General features: G+C 46.4%; 1 protein-coding gene across 3 annotated transcripts in view; it reads right to left on the minus strand.

Moving 5' to 3' along the window:
- The window catches only part of PRICKLE2 (prickle planar cell polarity protein 2), a 100,055-nt gene that overhangs the window by 36,444 nt on the left and 42,739 nt on the right, over positions 1-20,872 (minus strand). Inside the window, exon 1 of one of the 3 annotated variants that reach the window (XM_071756211.1) lies at positions 3,949-4,449. The exons of 1 other annotated variant lie outside the window; for it this stretch is intronic. The gene's annotated coding sequence lies outside the window, so the exon portion shown is untranslated. Of the gene's footprint in view, positions 1-3,948; positions 4,450-18,242; positions 18,381-20,872 lie in introns of those variants that run through there. One more of the 3 variants, XM_071756210.1, reaches the window with a different exon arrangement.

Raw genomic sequence — 20,872 nt, forward strand, 5'->3', positions numbered from 1 at the left:
CACAGCTCTTCCAGCATCACTTTGGCCAGAAAAGAATAATGGGAGTATACTGCAGAGACATTGTGCCACCTGGGTTGAAAAGCAAGCTTAGTGAAAGCTTTTATCTACTTAACTGGGATGCAGGAGGCAAAGGAAGGTGAATGAGACACTGGCTTTTACAAGAGCATCAATACAAAGCCTGAGGACAGTGTGTCCTCAGCAGCCAACAAAGGACAATGCTTACTTGACCCAAGATGCTGTAGGAACAGTTGGCTTAAAACATCAGCATGAGGTGGAAGCAACACAGAAATAGGTAGCACGGTAATGCCAAGAAGCTAAGGGAGAGAGAAATAATCCAGGAAGTGAACTACTCCCATAGCTGCATCTTTTCCCAGGACTCAGTGGCCATAGGGGAGCAGGTGGAGTTGCACGTCTCCGGAAAGGTCTGCAGTAGATGGGGAAAGATGGAGAGGATGGAAGAATTGCAAGTCACACCCCATATTACCCACCCATCTTCTCTTCTCTACCCACTTGATTTTCTCAAAGCAAGTCAGATTCCCAATGTTGCTTTATTTTTAATCCCCTCTGACCTTTACAGTGCCAACAGCAGCAATTGCAAAGGTATCCAGAGTGGTGTTGAAGCTTTTATTACAAACCCCATTTCCACTCCTGGAAAAATTCTCCTCTCTGGCTGATGCTGTCCGTGCTCACTCTGACTGGAGACTGGTTTTATTTTTAAGACTCTAAAAATCCTTGCTCTGTGAAAATTATTGCTTAATGAAGAAAAAGAAGGAGGAAAAAAAAAGTACTATCTCCAGTACTGCAAAAATTGCAGCCAAATATGAGCAAAACCAGTCTCTGAGTATGTTCTAATTGGTCTGCCTTCATGGTGAATCAAGACCATCAAGTTAAGAAGCAGGTAGAACATTTGCCTGCCCTGTCCCCAAACCACTGCTTCCTGGTGGCACAGCCAGGGGGAATCCTCCAGGATGCTTCCAGTTTTCCTGTCTGTGCTCTTAGGTACCACGTAGCACACAAGAACCATCCATGCATAAAGCTCTGCTTGTCCCCAGTGAGACGAAGCACTTTGGACAAAACACAATACAAGGTAAAAAAACCCCAAATCCCTCATCTGGGCTGTCTTGGTGCCCTCTTAGGCAAATAATAAATGAGAACCACAGCCCAAAACCAGGGCCAGACCTCTCAGCACCACTGCACGATGAATTAAAACACAACCAACCTCTACAACCTGTTGCTAAATCACCAGGGGACCTGGGGTGCATTATGGGGTCATTCTGGGGAGCCAAGGTGCACCCCAGTGCTCTGCAGTGACCACTCAGGTCCCCACTCAAGTCCCAGTTTCTCATCATGAGCTGGATAAGAACCCTGGGGTGCTTAAACACCCTCCTGACCTGAACCACACTCCCATGAGCCACAGCCCCTGACACAAATCATGACATTTCTGACACATAAACATGTTTAAATTAAGGGATATTAATAACTTGGCAAATCTCAGAAGAACTCTCTGTTTGAAGTTCTCAAGATGTTTTGCAGAAGACCCAGTATTTTTTTTTCGTAGCAGAGGTTAGACAGAGGTGGGCAAAGCTCTATAACCTTGTGAGCTGCACATCAAGAAAGGGGGAGAAAAGGAGGAAAAATAAGGTGCAGTGAGCTCCAGCCTGCTACCAGGAGAAAAGGTGTCCAACAGGCTGCACTGTCACATCCAAGACGATGGAGGCTGCCTGCCAGCTCACCAGCTTACCACTCATCTCAGCATATTTATGTCAGGGTTTGTTTTCTTCCCCTCTTAAAGGTCCAGCTCTTAGCATACAGAAAACAAAACAACCACATGTTTTTTCTCAGTCATGGAGGATAAACACAAACCACTAGTTTTCAAGTTGAGGAGGAGGCTCGATACCAGCAATAACAACCCTGGAGCTGGTGTGCAAACAATGCTGAAACCAATCTCATGATCCTGGGAGGCAGGGAGAGCCATAGGCTGGGCAGACCCAGGAGCTCTGGACACCCAGTGGTTTGGTGTCCCCTGTGACAGGACAACCTCATCCCCAAGGTCCCAAGAGGCCAGCAGGGTCCCTGGTCAGCAGGGATGGAGCAAGGGAGCAGGCAGCAGAAGGGCCCTCCCCAAACTCTCCAGCAGAGAGCCAATGTGTGCCTGTGTTGCAAAGCCCCTCTCCTGCCCCACGGGTTATCTTGTTGGATTTTTAATTATACTGTTCTGTGCCTTTCAGCCTAACAGATGCAGAGCTGTTATCACAGGGGGTTTCTTTCTGCTGCTTAACAGAAGGAATAAAATTGTCTCCAAGCCTGAGATTCCAACAAGATTTAAGCTCTACCTTTGGATCCAAAACCAGTTCTCCATAAAACAGCCTGTCTCCCTTCACCGTGAGGGTTCTCAAGATCCTCTCAAGTTTAGCATTACCCTGGTCTCCTACCTTCCTGCCCCTCTCTTCCCCCACCCAGTTCCAGGCTTGCAGCCCATCTCTCCAGCATCAGTCTCGGGCAGGCAGACTGAGCAGAGCTGGTGCCAGTGATCTGCCCTGGGGCTGGAAGTGCTATTTTAAGGGACTTCACCAGTTTGCACTTGCAGCATGACTAGCAGAAACCACAGCAAGCTGTAAACATGCTGCAGTTCAAGCATCTCCCAGGCTGTACATCCTAAAGGATAAAACCTGGCTGATGGGCAAAATGCTTGGAAGCAGGATGAGCTAGGATGAAAACTGTAATTATTTCAAAAGTCGAGGCTTTGATGGCATCCCCTGAGACAGGCAACACTGACCTGCTTGTGATAGCAATCACTGCCAGCCTGACCTGCCTGTGTGCTGGCTGAGCCCTAGCAAGCCTGCCCACAGCAAGTGCACAAGGCTGGGTCATTTTGTTAAGCTGAAGCTGGCTGGTAGAAAACACATGACAGAGAAGATTAAAATATGAAGCAAAATATAATCTTGTTAGCTGCAGATAGTTTTACTTTACAAATCTCCATCTCTGGCTCAAGCTGGCACCCTTATAAATACAATGCAGTGATGTGAGACATGTAAGTGCTCCCTCAGTAGGTGAAATAATAGCCAAATAAAAGTAAGTCAGATAAGTTACAAGATAAGAAAGCTAGAACTGAAAGGATGACACTGCATCTGGTGTGAATAATTATTTTGGCATTATTCTGCCCAGCGCTAATCCCCAACAGCTCGAAAAGATTCAATCAGCGTTCAGCACCGCCAAGGAATCGTGACTACAAAACAAAGAGTAACTGGATTAAAATCTTTCCACGGTCATGGGTCACGACTGTGTCACATCTGTTTAAAATGTTCCTTCAAGGAAGAGAAAAAAAGGAAATTTGACCTGAAAAGATTGCATTGAAAAACATAACCCCCAGCTGCAGTTCTAGGTTGGTTTACAGTTAAGCATTCTGGCATGAAAAAGAAGGATGCAGAAAGATTATTACTTTAAAACTCTATCCTCAGGAAGGCAAAATCACCACAATAAACATCTGAACAGCAATGTCCTCACTCACAACACCAGTCTGCACGCAGTCTGCTCAGAAAATGCCCAGAGAACCCAGACTGCTGGAAGTTGCATTTTCCAGAGCGATAAAATTAACATAGAGAGATGAGGATTTTCTAATACTTATTCCTATCTAAAGCCAGTTGAGCCTTCCCAATTATTTTTCAAATGAAAAATCCATTACACTGGCATCAGCATTTCCTGCAGCTGCAAATATGCTATTTAACAATTAACCTTTTACATCCATAAATAACAAGAACAGCAAAGGCTGGGGAAAAAAGCTCAGCCGCCTCAGAGATGCCACCACCAGCACACCGAGCAAAGTTAGTGCGCAGCTACACGCATCCATAGAATGCTGCTTATTCCTCCTCCTCCTCCTCTCTTCTACTTTCTGTGCCTCCCAAAAACCCACAGCAACTTTGCAGTCGCTGGCAAAAGGCATTTTCTTACCTGTTCCCACCGGTGATGGCAGGGCAGGAGGAAAATATCCAGCGGGTGGCTGAGCTGTCCTAGTTGTGCCGGGCGAGTTTCGGCGGGTGGGCTGCTCCTGGGACCAGCCCGAGCACCGCAGTGCCATAAAGCATCCCGAGCTCACCCTGTGCAGCCCGAGTGGCTTTTGTCAGAGCCTTTCAGAGGAGGCAGGCACAGACTGAGACACGTCTCCACAAGAAACCCACGGGGGAAAAACCCACCATTCCTGCCCCGCGTCTTACACTCAGATCGCCTCCCTCCGAAATTCAGCTCCAGGGGGTGCTCCCTGCTCCTCTCTCCCAATCCAGCGGCTCCCCCTTCAACCCGCCTTTCACTCAGTGACCCTTAGGAGGTGGCAAGAGGATGTCCAATTTGCTCTCCGAGCGTTGAGGCATTAACGAGGAGACGTGGAGCCCGTGGAGAATAATTGTGGGCGCGCAGGGGCTCTGCTGTTGCATTGCTCTCCTCTCCTGCATGCTAATGAGCAATGATGTCAGCAAAGCCAAAGTCACCGCATCCGGACCGTGCGCCACGGCCCGGACACCCTCCCGTTTATTTACATGGAAATCAGACCCCACTGAGAAATCAATAAACCCTGTCAGCTGCTTAGGGAAAGAGGAGGGGAGGGAGGAAAAAAAAAAAAAGGATAAAATAAAAGTCCTTCTCGCTGGCTCTCATGTGCGTGTTTCAAAGAGTTGGCCCCGCACCAGCAGCCCAAATTGAATGGTGTGAAGACACTAATTATCCTTCCCCAACCAGCATCTTATTTGATGCTGACCGAAGCTCAGCTTGCTGTCAAACTCAAGGCAGTGCTTCTTAAGTTTGGGGGCTATTAAAGCAATGATCTGCTGGCTCTGAGCAATGTATCATTTTTTTTTTCCTGGCTTTCAATGCCCTCTTAATTATTTTCTGCAGTCATTTGCTGTGATTCCCCACTGGTTTTCAGACGCAGCACGTTTGCGCACCAGCAAGACTAAATATTCTGGGAAATGCAAGTTGTTAGTGTGGCATTTTGGTTACTGCATATTTTAATATATTTTCTTTCATATGGACCCGAGAGGTGCACGAGTCACAACTTTTATGTGTATCTCAGGTGAGAGCGCCCAGGAATACACCACCCCAACGAGGATGCTGAATCCTCCTTCCCCTGTGTTTGTTTCCCTCTCCACAGAAAAGAAAAGAAACTGCAGAGAAGGACCTACACTGCCAAACCTCTGCTGCTGCTCTCAAAGCCCTTGCTTGGGAATCAGGTAGTCACAAATGAATCTCTGCTTCAAAGACAAGGAGAGAGCACTTCTGAGCTTTTGCATTTGCAAAAAGGTGACTGAAATTCAAAAGCCTACTTTCTGTGGCCTCAGAAAAATACAGAAAACAAACACAACTTGCCCAGCACGTAGTGCTTTTGTAGCAAGCTCCTGACTTCTGGGGTCTGGCTCCAGATTTCAGAGCCCTGGATTTTGGCAATATTAGCTGTGTTTACAGAACACAGACAGACGCAGAAACTACAGCTGCGAGTCTTTCTGCAGTCTCAAATGATTTAAATTATTATTATTAAGGCCCATAAATTAGGTTTCATTATATGGAATTGCACTCCAAAACTCAAGGGTGAGATCTTCAGCTGGGACAAATCAGCCCAGATCCCCCATGGAGCCACCCCAGCTTACCCCAGCCAAGCACAACAGACCAAGAATATGCAAAGACCTCATCTGGCTCAGACAGCTTCAGACAAAAGAAAATATTCATGGCCATTGATGAAATATTTGAGCATTTACAGTTCTTCCCCCAGCTTTTTTTTTTCCTTTTTTTTCTTCTTTTCTTTTTTTTTTTTTTTTTTTTTTTTTTTTTCCTTTTTAAATTACAACTGTAGCAGCAGGTCCAAATGTTGAGCACTGACCATGTTACAGCATCCAGCAAGGTTGGACCTTCCTTTTATGAAGGAAGGCACAGCACCACCTCCACTTCTACCTGGGATGGCCACAGCACCAAAAAGCTCCTCTCCAGCTCCTTCAGCTACACAGAGCATCAGCACTTGAAGGAAAAAAACTCCCCCAGCCCTTCAGCATCCTAAAGTGGCACATTTTTTCCCTTCCTACTGGTGTTGTGGGCAGGATGTTAACTCATCTCTCTATGGTTAGCATTCCATGGCCCCAAGATTACATATTTTTCCTCTTAAATTCAGAACATGTTAATTATAATACAAAGGAAATGAGATGAAACTGAATTGGGCAAAAGCAAACAATGAAGCCTGCTTATAAAATGATAAGGCTAAGCAGAAATGCTGTAGAGCAGAAATTATCCATGTTTACTCTAACAATTTTCCCTGGAAACATATTGCTAAAAGCACACAGCAGTGACCAGGGGTACAGCCAGTTCAAAGAATATTTACTGCTCCATGCAGCAGGTCCTGGAGGTGCTAATTTCCACTGAATGCCTGACTTTCTCTGCATTGACTTTCAAGAAGCAAAAGCCCTTTAGCTAGAAACACTTAAGGACAAAGTGTGTATTAGTGCTCCAAGAGCCACTTCAGCAGGACCACCAGCCAGGCTTGTGCTCATGAGAAAGGTTGGCAGGGCAAGAACCCAAGTGTCCAACCTCACTTGCACAGTCCTGGTGCAGGGTAGATGGCAGTGCCATCCTCACACCACCAGACATCCTACAGCAAAGGTGAGTCCTGAAACCTGTTCTGCTTGGCTGTCTTGGCCAACTGGATCCACACCAAAAATTGCAAATTTATCCTCGTAATTCGATATACAAAGTTACATATACTTGCAAACTAGATATACAAAGATAAAATGGGGGTGCTGTAAAAGATCTGTGAGACCAATGCTTTCAACATCTCAGCTGCATTGCTACCTATGAGCAAGAAGAGCATTGTATCTCCAAACAGCACGTAGAACTGCCATTGCTTCTGGCAGATTTCTTGTTCCACTACTTGCAAACCTAAATATCCACAAAATCCAATGAGCAGGCTCTTCAGAGACAAGAAATCAGATTAGAAGCTGCCACGTTTGGATACACAACTGTCTTAGGAAAGTGGAAATGAGCCTTCCTGCTTTGAAAGCTGCCAGTTCATTGGCAATTGCTCTGTATTACTGCTACCTACTGCAAGACCTGTGAAAAGGTCACAACTTGGAATAAATCCAGAAGGCACACACACGATCTCTTGACGGATTCTGCACATTACGCAGGTGAAATGGGTGTTTCATTAAGCAGCAAGGAGAACAGGGAGACGGTGGAGCACATTATCAAAGGTCACGTGAAGGACTTGCACCATTACCAGGATGGATGCTGACAACTGCCAGCAATGAAACAAACACTCTGAACGACCAGAGGTAAAATCTGAGCTACTGATAAAAGGAAAGAGAAACTGGATCAAGAGCAGGAAGCCCTCACTCAGATGCAGAGGTGCAAGATGGACAACTCTGCTTGTAAATGTAGCCCCATCTTTCTGCCCTTTGTTGCTAGATTTAAGCACAAGGACCCAAACTCAGTCATCTGTAAACTTTCTGCCATTTGCTCACCCCTCCTATGGCTAATTTCACAAATCACTGTAAGAGCCCACATTTCATAAATGCTGTATTTTATCACCTTGGTGTATCGATCAGCCATCAATCAATAGGGTTCCACGTGACACTGTGGACTCACCCGATGACAATGAGGGACATGGCCACGTGCAGAGACAGCAGCCTGGTGTCCTCAAGGTCATCAAACTACTAACCTGATGAATGTCAGATCAAGTTGCCTTTCTGAATTATTTAGTGAGCATGCTCTGCTGCAGCTTGCCGGATCAGTGTACAGCAGCACTGCTACCCTGGGATGCCACCAAGGATCCAGCCTCTGCTGTCACAAAATGCTACCCACGGGGATGGAAGGCAGGTCCTGTCCTGGCTCACAGCAATAGGCACAATAACAGATTACTTTCCCACTGCTCTTTCTCCCCACAGAAATGCAGAGCTGGATGCTCACTGTTTTTTTATCCCCTCCATTCCCACACTCACCCTTGTAATTTGCAGAGAAATCTCTGCTCACTGAGCCAGAGCTTCTGCCCCAGTGCCAGGATGGATGTGTCCCTGAGCTGGGGGACAGCTGGAAACCAACCAGGGCAGGGACACTTTTTGAGACCATGCTCCCATGGCCACAGGACAGCCAGAAACAGCAGTGAGAGGCTGGAGAGTGCACAGCATTGCCAACACCAGACGGGAAGGCAAGGTGATTGCAGAAGGATGTCAGCAGTGAGCAAGGAAGAGGAAGACCCTGGATGGCTGGGTCCAACCAAAGGCCTGGCTCTTCGGGAGGCACACAGGGATGTGCCCAAGGTATAAGGAAAGCTCTGGCATCATGAAATACCTGTCAGGAGTTTAAATTAGGTTAAACCTACTTTTTTCTTCTTATATTGTTTGGGTTTTGTTTGTTGGCTTTAAGCAAGGCAGCACCGAACCATCCAAATGCAGGGGTGATCCCATGAAGGACCTCTCACACCATTCTGGTGCTCTTGAGCTTCACTGCCCTGTGCCCCCCAAAGACAAAGCATCCCCAAAAGGACCCTCATTCACCAGTTGTCCCTACCCTACACCCCCAGCTCATGGACCAGCACCACTCACTCTGGTGTGACACCTGGAGCATGCCACAGACTGTTTCAATCAATCACTGTATCTCTTCCTCTCTTTTTTTTTTTTTTTTTTTTTTTTTTTTTACTTTAATCACCTTAATGCAAGAAGCTTAAGAGAGCTTAACAACAATAAGGCTTTTCATGGCCTCCAGCTTCAACTCTGCACTGATTTTTACTTTGTATGTTGAAATCAAATTTGTAACCGAATGGGAGCAACAATCTGGATGCTCACATAGTTTACCCTTTTCTAGCCTGATAGTATTCTCATCTGAATACTTTTTTAAGTGTCCTTTAGTGATGTCTACAAAAGCCTCATTACTGCACTGCATTGCAATTTAAGCTAAAAAAACCTCAGCAGTTATTTTTTTAATGACATATTTTTCTTGGGGCCTTTCCACAAACAATAAAGCTTTCACTGAAAATATGTTGCAAAGGAAACACATAAATCTTCAGCTTATCTGCTGGTATGTTTTCCAACGATCTAAATCTTTGATCATCAACAAATTAATTTTCCAATTACACAATACAGAAGATGTGTTTCCAGGATATCCAAGGAACCCTGCAAGTCTGCATTAACATGTGCTTTGGCAGCAGGTCAGGACTTCTTCATTGCTGCCCTTTTCACTGGCTGATGCTGTCAGGACTGCTGTCACCTTAGAGGATTTTTTTTTTTTTTTTTTTTTTGGCTTCAAACCTGTCTAATAGGATGTTTTGGGTCAGTGATTATGCCCTGAGGATTTCTTGCCTTTGCTCACTGAGTTCCTCTCTGCACCATCCAGCTTATCCCCCCTCCCAAAAGCTGTGCAAGCAGCCGGACTGGAGCATGGTGCTCAGCTGTCTCAGTGCTCAGACTCACTCAGAAGTGAGTCCTGGGTCAGCTTAGAGTCCTGGCCAAGTGACACAAGATGATTTAACCCCCCAAACCAGGCTGTGCACATCTTCTCTGGCTGCCAGGGGATTTAAGCACTGCCCTCACCCTGGCAAGGCATCATCCAAGTCTCTGCTCCAAACCAGGAGCTGCTGGCAGGTACTGGGACTGCACAAACCTCCCTCCAAGCTCCTCAGAAACCACCAGTGGCTGGAATTGCCATGTTTCTGCCCCAGGCCAGAAGAGGTAGTGCTACTTGCTCTTCCCAAACTATGAGAAAAGACCTATTTGCTGCTTGCTACCAAACTGCTAAAATAAAGGGTGGTAACTCCAGCCCATTTTTTAATCCATGCTCCCGTGACATGCTGCACTCCTCTGGGAGGACATCACTCTAGACCCTCATGTTGAGCTACCCAGAGCCTCTGAACTGCTCAGGAGGAAGAAAGGTTCCAAAATAGATTTTTATTTCATACCTGAGAGCAAGAAGTAGACCTGGATGATACAAAACCAGTCAGTGCAAGCAGATGGACTCCACCCACTACAAGACTTCTCCAATCCAGTTAATCTTGATTTGAAATTAAAACCAAAACAATCAAACAGACAATAAAATTATGAAAAGTGGCGTCTCAATTCAAGCCCTGGTACTTCCACAGAACTGTGCTTTGCCTGGAATGCAAGGAGCAGGTCACAGTGTCTTGGGTGACTGCAAGGTTTGCAGCTTGGCTGTCCCCCTGGCTGAAGCTGGCTGAAGCTCCAGTGTCCCCAAGGCAGCCTGGCACTGTATGCAAATGACAAGAGATGTTTGCTATTCTTCCCTTTGTTTTAATTAGTAATAACAATTTGTTATCATGGCTTGACATTTGTTCATACTTTGGAGAAAACTGCCTCCTCAAACGATACGCTGAGATTACAACAGGCTTTCTGTGTTTGCCTTGGTTTTAGTAGCTCATAACAAACCATGAAATTCATTACTCTTGCCACAAGCACCCATGAGATGTGCCAACCAGGGTGTGATTTATACACAGCTTGACTCATGGAAATTAAAAGGTTTTAATGTTGCCTCCAAGAAGTAAAGGGTTTGAAATTTTATACAGCTGAATTACAAAGAAAAAAAAATAAAAACCCAGGCGCAAACTACTGCATTGTTTTATATGCCTAAAGAGCCTGAACATTAAACTCAGGGTAAAAATAACTCACTAAACATTAATTAATTTAAGCATATCATCTGAACAGCCTTTTCAGTGATAAGCCTTCTGGCCTGCAAGTTAGTTCATTCTATATAAAGGAGGAGATTTAACAGTAAAACTTCCCTATTACAAAATAATTTGGCAGAACATTCCCACTGAAAGAACCGGGTGGAAATCAGCCTGTGCATCACCACCTTTAATGGGAAAGGGCTGTCAGTCATACCCCAGTCCCATTTCTCCATGCCATGTCAAGCCTCCTACATCAAACCCAATACACAAATCATCAAGCCCATCAAGATCATTAGAGCTGCTCAGCCATCAGGGAAAGGTCAGCCCCTCACTGCCTGACAGCTCCGGCTCCAGAGGCAGCATCAATCACAGCCCCCCTCAACTGTGAAAGAGGGCACAGCTGGGAACCTGCAGCCCTGACCTGTCATCTTCTAAACCCACACCCCTTCCTCCTGTGACCTGTCATCTTCTAAACCCACCTCTCTGCCCATAAAAAAACAGCTACGTTTTTATCTGATCGACGGGGAAACACAACTAAACCACCTGCCATACAAACAGGGGGGGACAGGACCTGGTTAAGGCTGTATCAGAAGAGGTACTGAAGGTAGTGAAGAAGAAGAGGTACAAGAAGGTAGTGAAGGGCCAAAGCCACCCTTCACAGAGATGCCACTGAGGCACAGCCTGCAGATGTTCCCAGCCAGGAGACCTCAGGGGTGCTCGGCTCCTGTGGTGACACCAGCATCAGTGCCAGGTTGCTGCTCCATCAACCTGAGCCTCACCCCTGCCCTCGGAAGGGAGGAGAAACTCACTTGTTCATGATTAACAGGGGGACACCAGAGGTATCAAATGCAATTGCTCCTGTCAGCCATTGCTTGTTAAACGTGCTGAAAACCAGAGGCCATTTCTCTCTTTTTTTCCCCTAACATGCTGTGCTGCGTGTAGCATTATCTTCAAAGGGCAAAGGAAGCAAACATATTTGCTAACCATAAGCAGCCTAAATACATCAGCCTTTTAGAAGCAATTATTGCTGCTTGAGATTTAGTGAGCCTCATTGTTTTGTGGCTCAGAAAGCATTTTGCTGCCTGCTTTGGAGTGAGCCTTCAAAGTGCCCTGTGACAACGAGTAAACCCTCTCCAGTGAAATAAAAAATGGCTTGGCATCCAGAGGAGCAGTAGTTTTTCTTTTTTGCTCGGCATTTAACTTGCAGTATCTCCTTGCAACAAAAGAACAGCAATTTGGGGGGCTGCTCAGCTGCTGCCAGCAGCTGGACTGAAGGCAGGGTCAGCTGGGTTCCCGCAGCAGAGGAGTGAGGACTTTTATGGAAAACAGTGAATATTCCTTTGGTAGAGCTGGAAACCCTCCCGCTGTGTGCCCAGATTGGAGGGGATTGCTCTAACTAGGGTTAAGACTGGTTGTAATGGTTTAGGGCATAAAATAAAATGTGGAGGAAAAACGCAATGAAGAAAGTGCTGGACATTGTGTTCTTCTCTCCATCCCAAACAGGTAGGGATGCTCATCTGGCTGAGAACTGTGGAGATGTGGTGTTGCAGAGCCAGGGCAACATCTCTCCTTTCTGTGGCTTTATTTTAGGGCATACAGGTCAATTGCAAAAATTCCTTCTCTGTGCAAACCATGCTCATTCCCTTGTACCAGTGCAGGGAAGCAGAGGGGGAGCACAGTTGGGCTCCCTGTGGTACATCAAACATGCATCTCAAAAAGATGAGCAACCATGGACGGCCAAACAGACAGATGGAGAAAGGAGAAGGGAAGCTCATGGTACCAGCAAGTCTATTATAATTAGTGTAATCAGCAGCAATCACAGCTCAGCAGCTGCCTTCCCCTCCCTGAGCGCCTGCTACACCCAGCAGCACAAACCCATGGCCACGAAGTTTTTGACACTTGATGTAATCTGAACAGCTCTGCTTTGAAAAACGTTTTGACTTTGGTAAACTTTTTTTGGTAAGCTTTTCATTCCACATAAGATACAGAAAAGAATGCTAAAGCTTCTGTGCTCACAGAAGAGTCAGGAAACTAAGCGTAGTTTTTATGCCAAATATGAATTTCCATGTGGCTTAGAACAAAAACCTCATCACCTTTAATTTGAGACAAACCTGCCATACTCAATTTTCTGAAGGTAGCATCAGACATGAACTGTTATACAGAAAATGGCAAAACATGACAAAAAGCATTTGCTGTCCTCCTCTGATGTGTCCAGCATCCTCCTCTGAAGCATTCCTATAAGTTCCTTTGAAACACGCTTATCTCCAGCCATGGCAGACTTACAGAAAGTTGTGAGGGAGCATAGAGCAAAGCAAAATTGCTCTAAAGGCCACCAAAATCCAAAGCAGCCCTGCTTTAAAGGAAAGGGTTTTCTTGGTAGAATGATATTTTGAAGGACTGGAAAGCAGAGATGTAACTGGAGTGCAGTGATTTCTGATACCAAGTGTTAACTGGCTTGGAAATGGTGACCACCATGTGGACCAGCCACAGCAGCTCCCACACCTTCCCCATCATCACAACCTTAATGCCTAGTTACTCAGCCAAAAAGTAAGCATTAAGTTAATCAAAGCCATCTAAGAGGGGAGCTGCAAGGCATTGTCTTATGTGAAGTGACAAAACAACAAGAAGAGAGTGTTCAGACTCTTGGAGGAGAGTCTGGCTCCTTCTTCATGCATTGTGTGGGGAAAAGGTATCAGAAAGCAAAGAGCATGGGTACAGTGAAGACTTTCCCTTGCTACTTTGCTCCAAGGCACCACTGGAAATAAACGGAGCTTTCAAGTACACAAATGGATTGCAGAGACATCCACAGTGAGTCTATTAGCTAATTACTCAAGATTAGCATTTATTTTAACCACCAGGCATTCAGGTAAAGGAAGAAGTTCCCTTATATCTGCATACATCCCTTCTACACTTGTTAAGAAGTTGGATAAAGCTGTCTCCCAGTGACAGTAATACCAAGATAAATTTTCTCTTCCCAAGGGAGGTGCCTGTGGGCACAGCCTGAGCCAGGCACATTGTTTGCTGTGGCTAATGGCCCAGGACAAGGCCAGCATTGTGGACCTTCAGCCCAAAAGCCCAGATCTGGCAGACCTGTGCAACCAGTATAGCCTCTGGCATGAGCCCAGGGCTGGTCTCAGACTCATGCTGCTGATCTAGAGCAAAGTATCTTAAAATCTGACACATGACTCTGTCTCATCCCAAAGGAGTATTAAATCCATCAGGCTGCCACTGCTCCAGACCTTCCTTCCTCTTGCTGCTATGGGAAGCCTCGTATCCTGTCCTCTGATCCTCCATCTGAGCATGCAACAGCCAACAAATAAACATATTTCACTCATTTAAGTAGCTTCACTTACAAGATGTAGGAAATGCAGTAGATGTAGAGCAATTTGGGCAGTTTGGTGCATTCCACACTGTTAACAAAGCAAGCATTAGTACCACTTTATCACCAGCTCTGATCTTCCTGGCATCATTTCATGCCTGCAGATAACCCACACTGTCACTTGGTACCTACAGGGGATGTTGGACAAGGTCCCCAGTCACAACAGCTGATTTCCAGCACCCTGAGAACTCAATCTCAGCTTTACAGGCCCAAGCCCAGCTCAGGCTTGAGCAATCTAAAAAGGAGACATATCAACTCACTTAGGCTTATCTCTCTAATTGCCTGCCCAGGAATCAGTGGTGTCAGCCACTTCGCACTCACATAAGTCACGGCAGTCAGAAGAAAAAGAAAAAAAAAAAAAAATCAACCCTAAAATATTTATCCGGGAGGATTTTCAGAACTGTAAGTGAAACTGGGGAAATCCTGCCTATTGCTACAACTCCAAATGCAATGGCAGCCAGGAGGAATGCAGGGGGGTAACAAAGCCAGTGTTCATGCCTTGCCTCTGCTCTGGTTCTTTCCAGGTCCTATGGCTGCGTAACACAGGCTCCAATTCTCTCGACAGCTTTCCTGCACTGCTCGGTGCCAAACACAGGGAAAATGTTAATGAATACCATCCCATACATATTTAATGCACATTTTCCTGAGAGTCCCGCTGTGATTAAATAGCCACCTCATTAGCCAGGCCCACCTTTCTTTCATTTTGATTTTTGCACAAAATACCAAGAGCATTTGCAGGGCTATAGCCACGCAGCTGAGCTGCTGGAAAGATCGCTGCATAAACCAACACCTACAGGGCAAAATCCAAACACAAACTTCCAAGGAATGTAAAGAGAAATCTAACCCTGTCAGAACAAATATTTCATCTCAGCTACCTCCTTCCAGGACATGGAAAGAAAGGAAAGGAGAGGGAACAAGCCAGCAACATTGCTTTTTGACTGCAATTCCTGTTTTCCATCGTATTTGGAGATCCCAGACACATTCAGATAGAGGTGTCCCTGGGTACCTCCCTGGGGCTGGGGCTGCTCTGACCCAAGGACAGTTCCCAACCCCTGGAGAACTGCAGCAGGAACTCTGCTGTTCTTGCTCCATCTGAAACTTGGAGGACATCCACAATTTGTCCAAGCAACCCAGGGCAAGCATGGAAGGAAACATGGATCACCCAGAGGTGTCACACCACTGGCATTGCAACCTCTGTGGTGCTCATGCACAGTGCCTGAAGCACAGCTGACCACAAGATCCACCACATTTGCAACATCATGACAACCATTTTGGAACCCTGATATAAAAATAGAGGGCTATTGTTTTCTGGGCCATTAGAACCGACGTATTCAAGTCCTTCCCACCAACCCCCAGCTCAGAAGCTATTTTCCAAACCAGCAGCTCTATTTCCAACCAAAAGCTGATATTCTCCAGGGATCATCTGAGACCACAAGAGCAAAGCTGAATGCCCAGAGTCAGCCAAGGCAGGCAGCAGGGCTGGCAGCACAGGGTAGAGGGTTTGTGTGGCCTGCCAAATACCACAAGTGGGATTCTGAGTGCTGCCATCCAAGCATGTCCTGCCCAGAACGAGTGCTGCAGACATGTTCATGCTGCTCCCCACAGCTCTGCATCCTGGGGCAATGCTCTGGTTTTCACACGGCCCATGGGAAAGGTTTCTTCTGACAGAGAAAAGTTGTACAGTCCAAAATCTCACCAAACTGCTAAAAATAGAAAAGACTCGAAGGAATAAAGTATGTCAGAACTCCTGGTAATTCCTCCCAAATACATAATTTTTTGGCACAGATGCTAAATCGTAACTGGAGGGCAAGCCTTCAGTTCTGTTTTAGCTGGGAGAGTCCCAACTTCTGTCTCTCCAATTTATATATGGAAGCAGGCTCATTATGCAACATATGTTTCAGCAAGTTCTGCATCAGGGTGTGAAGCTAAGGCTAACGAGGGGAATAACATTAAGAGTAATAAACTGTACAAAAGCGTGAACTTTTGTTTCAAAACCATGAACTTTCTGTTTGTCGGGCTTGTCGGAAGCACAGGATGCAGTTCCATGCATCACAAGGAGTCTTCAAAGGGAAAAAATTCAAGCCTCCCTTCTCTGAGATACTGAAAACAGGGCAACAAGTGGTGACACATCAGCAATAGTGGTGAAGAACTGGTGTCAAGTGGTGAGGATGCTCTTGCAGCCTTTTTTGGGTGGTCAATGCAGTGCTGTGCTTGCATTAATGCATGGGAAGCATAAAGGCCCCTGAAGATCCATTTTCTCCTCCACAACTGACCCCAAGATACCTCCTCACTCCCAACCTGGTTAATAGCCACAGACAGAGCATTCAGATGACCACTGAGAAGTGTTCTGTTCATCTGCATAACACTGATGCCAGGAATAAACATACATCTACATTACCACATTTAAAATTTGCTGTGGCCAGGAGAGCCAGCCTCAGGGAAGCACCTCTCAGTATCACATCCACAAACCCTGCCACTATTTCCATGGCCAGCCTGAACGGCTGGCTGGATTTATAGGTCAACATCACCACGAATAAAGTGATGGTGCTATTTTGCTCAGCCTCTGGGAGCAGCTTGCTTCCAGTGCCCCAAGGCATCTCTGCTGGGGAAGGACCCAGAGGTGGCAGGCAGGATGCTCCAGCCACTGCTGGTGTGGTCCCCTCATCACCACCCTAACCCTGTGATCACCCCACAGACCCTGATGTGGCAGCAGCAGAGAAGCCAGCTCACCTGAGCTCCCTTATTGACCTGAGATGACAGCTGCCTGTTGGAGAGGGAAAAAAACTTTTAAAAGGCAAAAAAACAGCCTCTTTTTTTTTTTCCCCCCTTTTTTCTGGGTGAATAGACTAATTTAAGGTGTAAGTAGACCAAGCAGCTAATTAAGGAAATAAGCGATAACTTAGTCAAGATCATTAGAGGAATCAGCATGCTGCTGCCATTATTTAAATGGTAAAAGAGCAAAAATACACTCACACAACCAGAGACCTCAAAACCCCTGGCCAGCCCCATCTGCACGGGGGGAGGCTCCCATGTCACCCCATTGCTGGTGCCAAAGCCACTGAGGAAACCACTCAAATCTCCTGGTAATTTCCCACAGACAGAACATTTAATCATCCCCCAGCTGCCACCACAGAAGTCCTGAGAGAATGATATTTGCTGTAAAAGCAGGACAGTGTTCTGCCCCTGGAAGCAGCCCCTGCCCACTCTCAGCAGAGAGGGGGGGACACAATCCCTACACAGATAAAGAAACACATTGGACCACAAGCATTTTGCTCTTAGTAATTTGTGCAAACTTTGCCCCCCAGCCTGCTGGTCCTAGGACAGACTCTGGGACTTCTTTACCCCCACCCCCAAAAGGGGTGTTTGCACACCAGCACCATGTCTCTCCCTCTCTAATTGCTCTACCAGTTGCACAGAGAAAACATCTGCTGGAAGACAGAAGGAAGCAGGCAAATACTTTGCACTGCCTAAAGGCAAACAGAGGATGCTGTTAAACATCCCTGCCCAGCAAACACCCGCAGGACCTCTGCCCAGAGTCTGACAGGCTGTGGGCTCCTCTGCCTCCTCCAGCAGGAATGAATCCTTATTTCCAACCAAACAGCCTCTTATCTGCTTAATTCCTGAATCATCCAAGGGCAAATGAATTCAGCAAGTTTGATAAAGTACTTAAAAAAAGTCTTTGTCTCACTTAATAGAATCTTTTGTTTTGCCTCAAAGAAAATTGAACATTTTCTCCTGAATTCATGTTAACAAAGGCAAAAAAAAAAAAATCTAACATCCTAAAGTTAAAAATAATCCTTTATCCTCTATTAAACACAGCTGCCGATGGTTCAAAATTCGCATTTTGTCATTCTACACAAATCCTTGCAACAGCTGAGAGGACACACAGCATGTTTGGAAACCCAGAGCTAAGATAAGCTCCAGCCTCCCACAGGGTTTTACTCTCCGGGGTTTTTTCAACAGAGTGAAAAAGCAGGAGCCAGCTCAGTGGCTGGTGAAACAAGTCACGTTTATATCAAGGAAAAGTTTTACTGTGTCTGCTGGGGCAGATATTAACAGGGGACATGGCACATCCCTGCCTGCCCCTGGGCTCTGCCTGCAGCGACAACCCAGGAGGAATCGGAGCTGAAAGAGAAAATCATTTCCCAATGCAAACATTTGTACAGTGTTAAAGCAGCTTACAACACTTTCACAGACTATAAATTGGGCACGACTACTTACCCCAGCTACACAGGCATTCACTTCACAGGCTGGAACACTCTCGTGCCATGCAGAGGGGCAGAGGGAAGGACAGGCAGTGGTAAGGGGACTGGGTTTGGTGCCCGGGACCATGGGGCATCCTCCAGCGGTGCCGGCGAGTGGCTGCAGTGATGTGGGGAGGGAATGCTCCCTGCTGCTGCCCCAGCTGCCGGAGTGACGCCCACCAGAGTTTTAGCTTATTGGTGAAAATCATAAGCCCTAATCCAATCCTGTCCCTTTACCCAAATTTAGCTCTCCGTGGAGCCAACATCCCTTCCAGTTTTGAGTAGCGGTCTGAGAGCAAAGCTACCTTGCCAATGCATAAATCACGTCAAGAGAAGCAATAAAAAGATCCCGTGCTCAATTTGCTTCACCTCTTCCCCCTCAAAGAGTTTCTTACCTACCAACTTCCAGGGGACCACAGCCTTGTGAGTGCACTGAAAGAAGCCAGCAACTCCCAGCCTGTGTCTCAAGTAGGTAAGGTAAGTATCAGGATGCCAAAAAAAAACCCAGTATTCATCAGAATGCTCAACGGTACCACTGACACATCTGGGTCAGGACTGTATCATGAAAGCAGGGGGGTTATAGAAATGGTTAGCACACAGCTCCTGAAGTTTCACAAAGGTAACTACTGAATCACAAAAAGCTGCTGGCAAACAGCCTGGCTGGCTAACATGTACGGTTTTCCTCTTTTTTTTTTTTTTTTTTTTTTTTTTTTCCCCTTTTTTCCAGCCTGGTGCAGACATTAGCTGCAGAGACAACTCCTTCTCTGCTGCACACAAATCCAGAGGCTTGACCGCAGCGTTTGCTGCTGACGCTGGGGCTGTGTCAAGGTCTGCTGGCAGCAGCTGGGAAACCACAGAGCTACACGGCGGGGCAGCTTCCTAGAAACCCTGGCTGCACAACCAACATATGGATGGTTGGGGAAAAAAGCCTCTCCTGCAACCTCACATTGCTGCTCTCACATGCAGAGAGATGCACAATCCTGGAGCAGCTCCAGAACGTGGGCTGGGTCTGGGTGAGCTTTGGGTCTGCACACAGAGATACCTCTGAGCTGGAGTGTGTCCTGGTGGACAGGCAGCAGGATCCAGATTGGATAAACTGCTTCAGCTTTCACAGGGGCTGACAATTCACTGAGGTCTATTAATGGAGGAGTGAGCAGGGCTTCCAGGAACGCAGAGGAAGCATTTCTGAGGGTTATTCCCATTGTACTGCCAATAAGCCCCTTTGCATTTTAACCTCCCCAGCTGTTACAAGCTTTAAATATAGTAATAGTCAAAACATACATTCAAAGAAAAATTTCTTCTCAACTTAGCAGTCCTGATCTAAGAACCGTCTCGCTTGGGAGCGGGGCTTGAAGAGTGTGGGCAGCCTCAGGAAGGGCTGAGCTTGGTTCTCTGGGAACAAAAGCAGCTTCCACAAACCAGGTTCGCCACGTGAGAGCCTAATTAGAGACCGAAGCCCACACAGCAAACAGACAGACTACAGAGGAAATTGGAGTCTAATTTACATGGAGAACGATTACTTATTGCAACCAATTAGTGTCAAGCTGACTGACAGAATACCCAAAATACATTCTCTCCACCCTCCCCTGCATGCCTGAGCTTTCCCTGCTGCTTTATTTCCCCTGGGCTGTGCAGAAGGTGAGCAGTAGCACCTCATCACCAGACATCAGATGGGAAAAAGAGACTTTTAGAGCTCCCCCATAACAAACACAGAGCAAGAGCCACCCATGTGCCACCAGACACAAGCATCAGCAAAGCCAGGGTAGCAGCAGCATGAACTTTCTTTCCTGGTCTTATATCCTTAAATGATACCTTGAGGGTCCCCAGTGAGAAAATTAGTACTTTACAAGGGGTGTTCCCCCTTTTTCCCCAGACATGTATGCTGCCTGGTTCCAGTTACCTGCTTGGCTGTCCTGCAAACCAACCCTTTTATAGCAGATCAGTTGCCCTTCTCTGGCTGTGCTGGTCCCCACGTGTTTGCAGGACTATCACTGCTCAGTGGGGAAATGGGGAGTCCCACTGCTGCTGGAGGGAGCCAACATGGCCAGAAAAACTCCTTGGCGGGCACAGCACAGGGATGTCCAAGGTCCCACCAGTGTCTGTCCTGGGAAGGACATTGCCCTTGCTCAGGGCTGTCCTCTACAGCCACCCTAGAAGACAACTTCATTGCCTTTCCCAAATTAACACTTTCCCAAACTGTTAATACTGCAGAAAACCTGCCCCTCCTCCATATCATATTATTCCAAAAAATGGTAAACAGGCTTAAAAAACTCCTAAAGAGCACATATGGAACCTACCAAGGGCCATTTGTCTCCCTTTTATTGTCAAAAGAAATTACTCATTCCATCATCGTTCTCCCCTTCCCAGCAACACACTCCTTATTAACAGGATGGTCTAATTGCTGTCCTTTCCTCCAAACCCTGGACTACACATGCATTTTGAATGCACAAATGACAACAGCATTTCGGTGCAACTTGCTGCATTATTCTTTATAAACTTCCAAGGCCAGTCTCTTTAAACAGCCTCTCTGACTGCCTTACAGAGCTCTTGTCCATACGTATTCAGGCACGCAGAGACCACATTTTGGATATTTAAGACCAGGCAATC

This window comes from Heliangelus exortis, chromosome 12, assembly GCF_036169615.1.
Source record: "Heliangelus exortis chromosome 12, bHelExo1.hap1, whole genome shotgun sequence".
NCBI lineage: Eukaryota > Metazoa > Chordata > Aves > Apodiformes > Trochilidae > Heliangelus > Heliangelus exortis.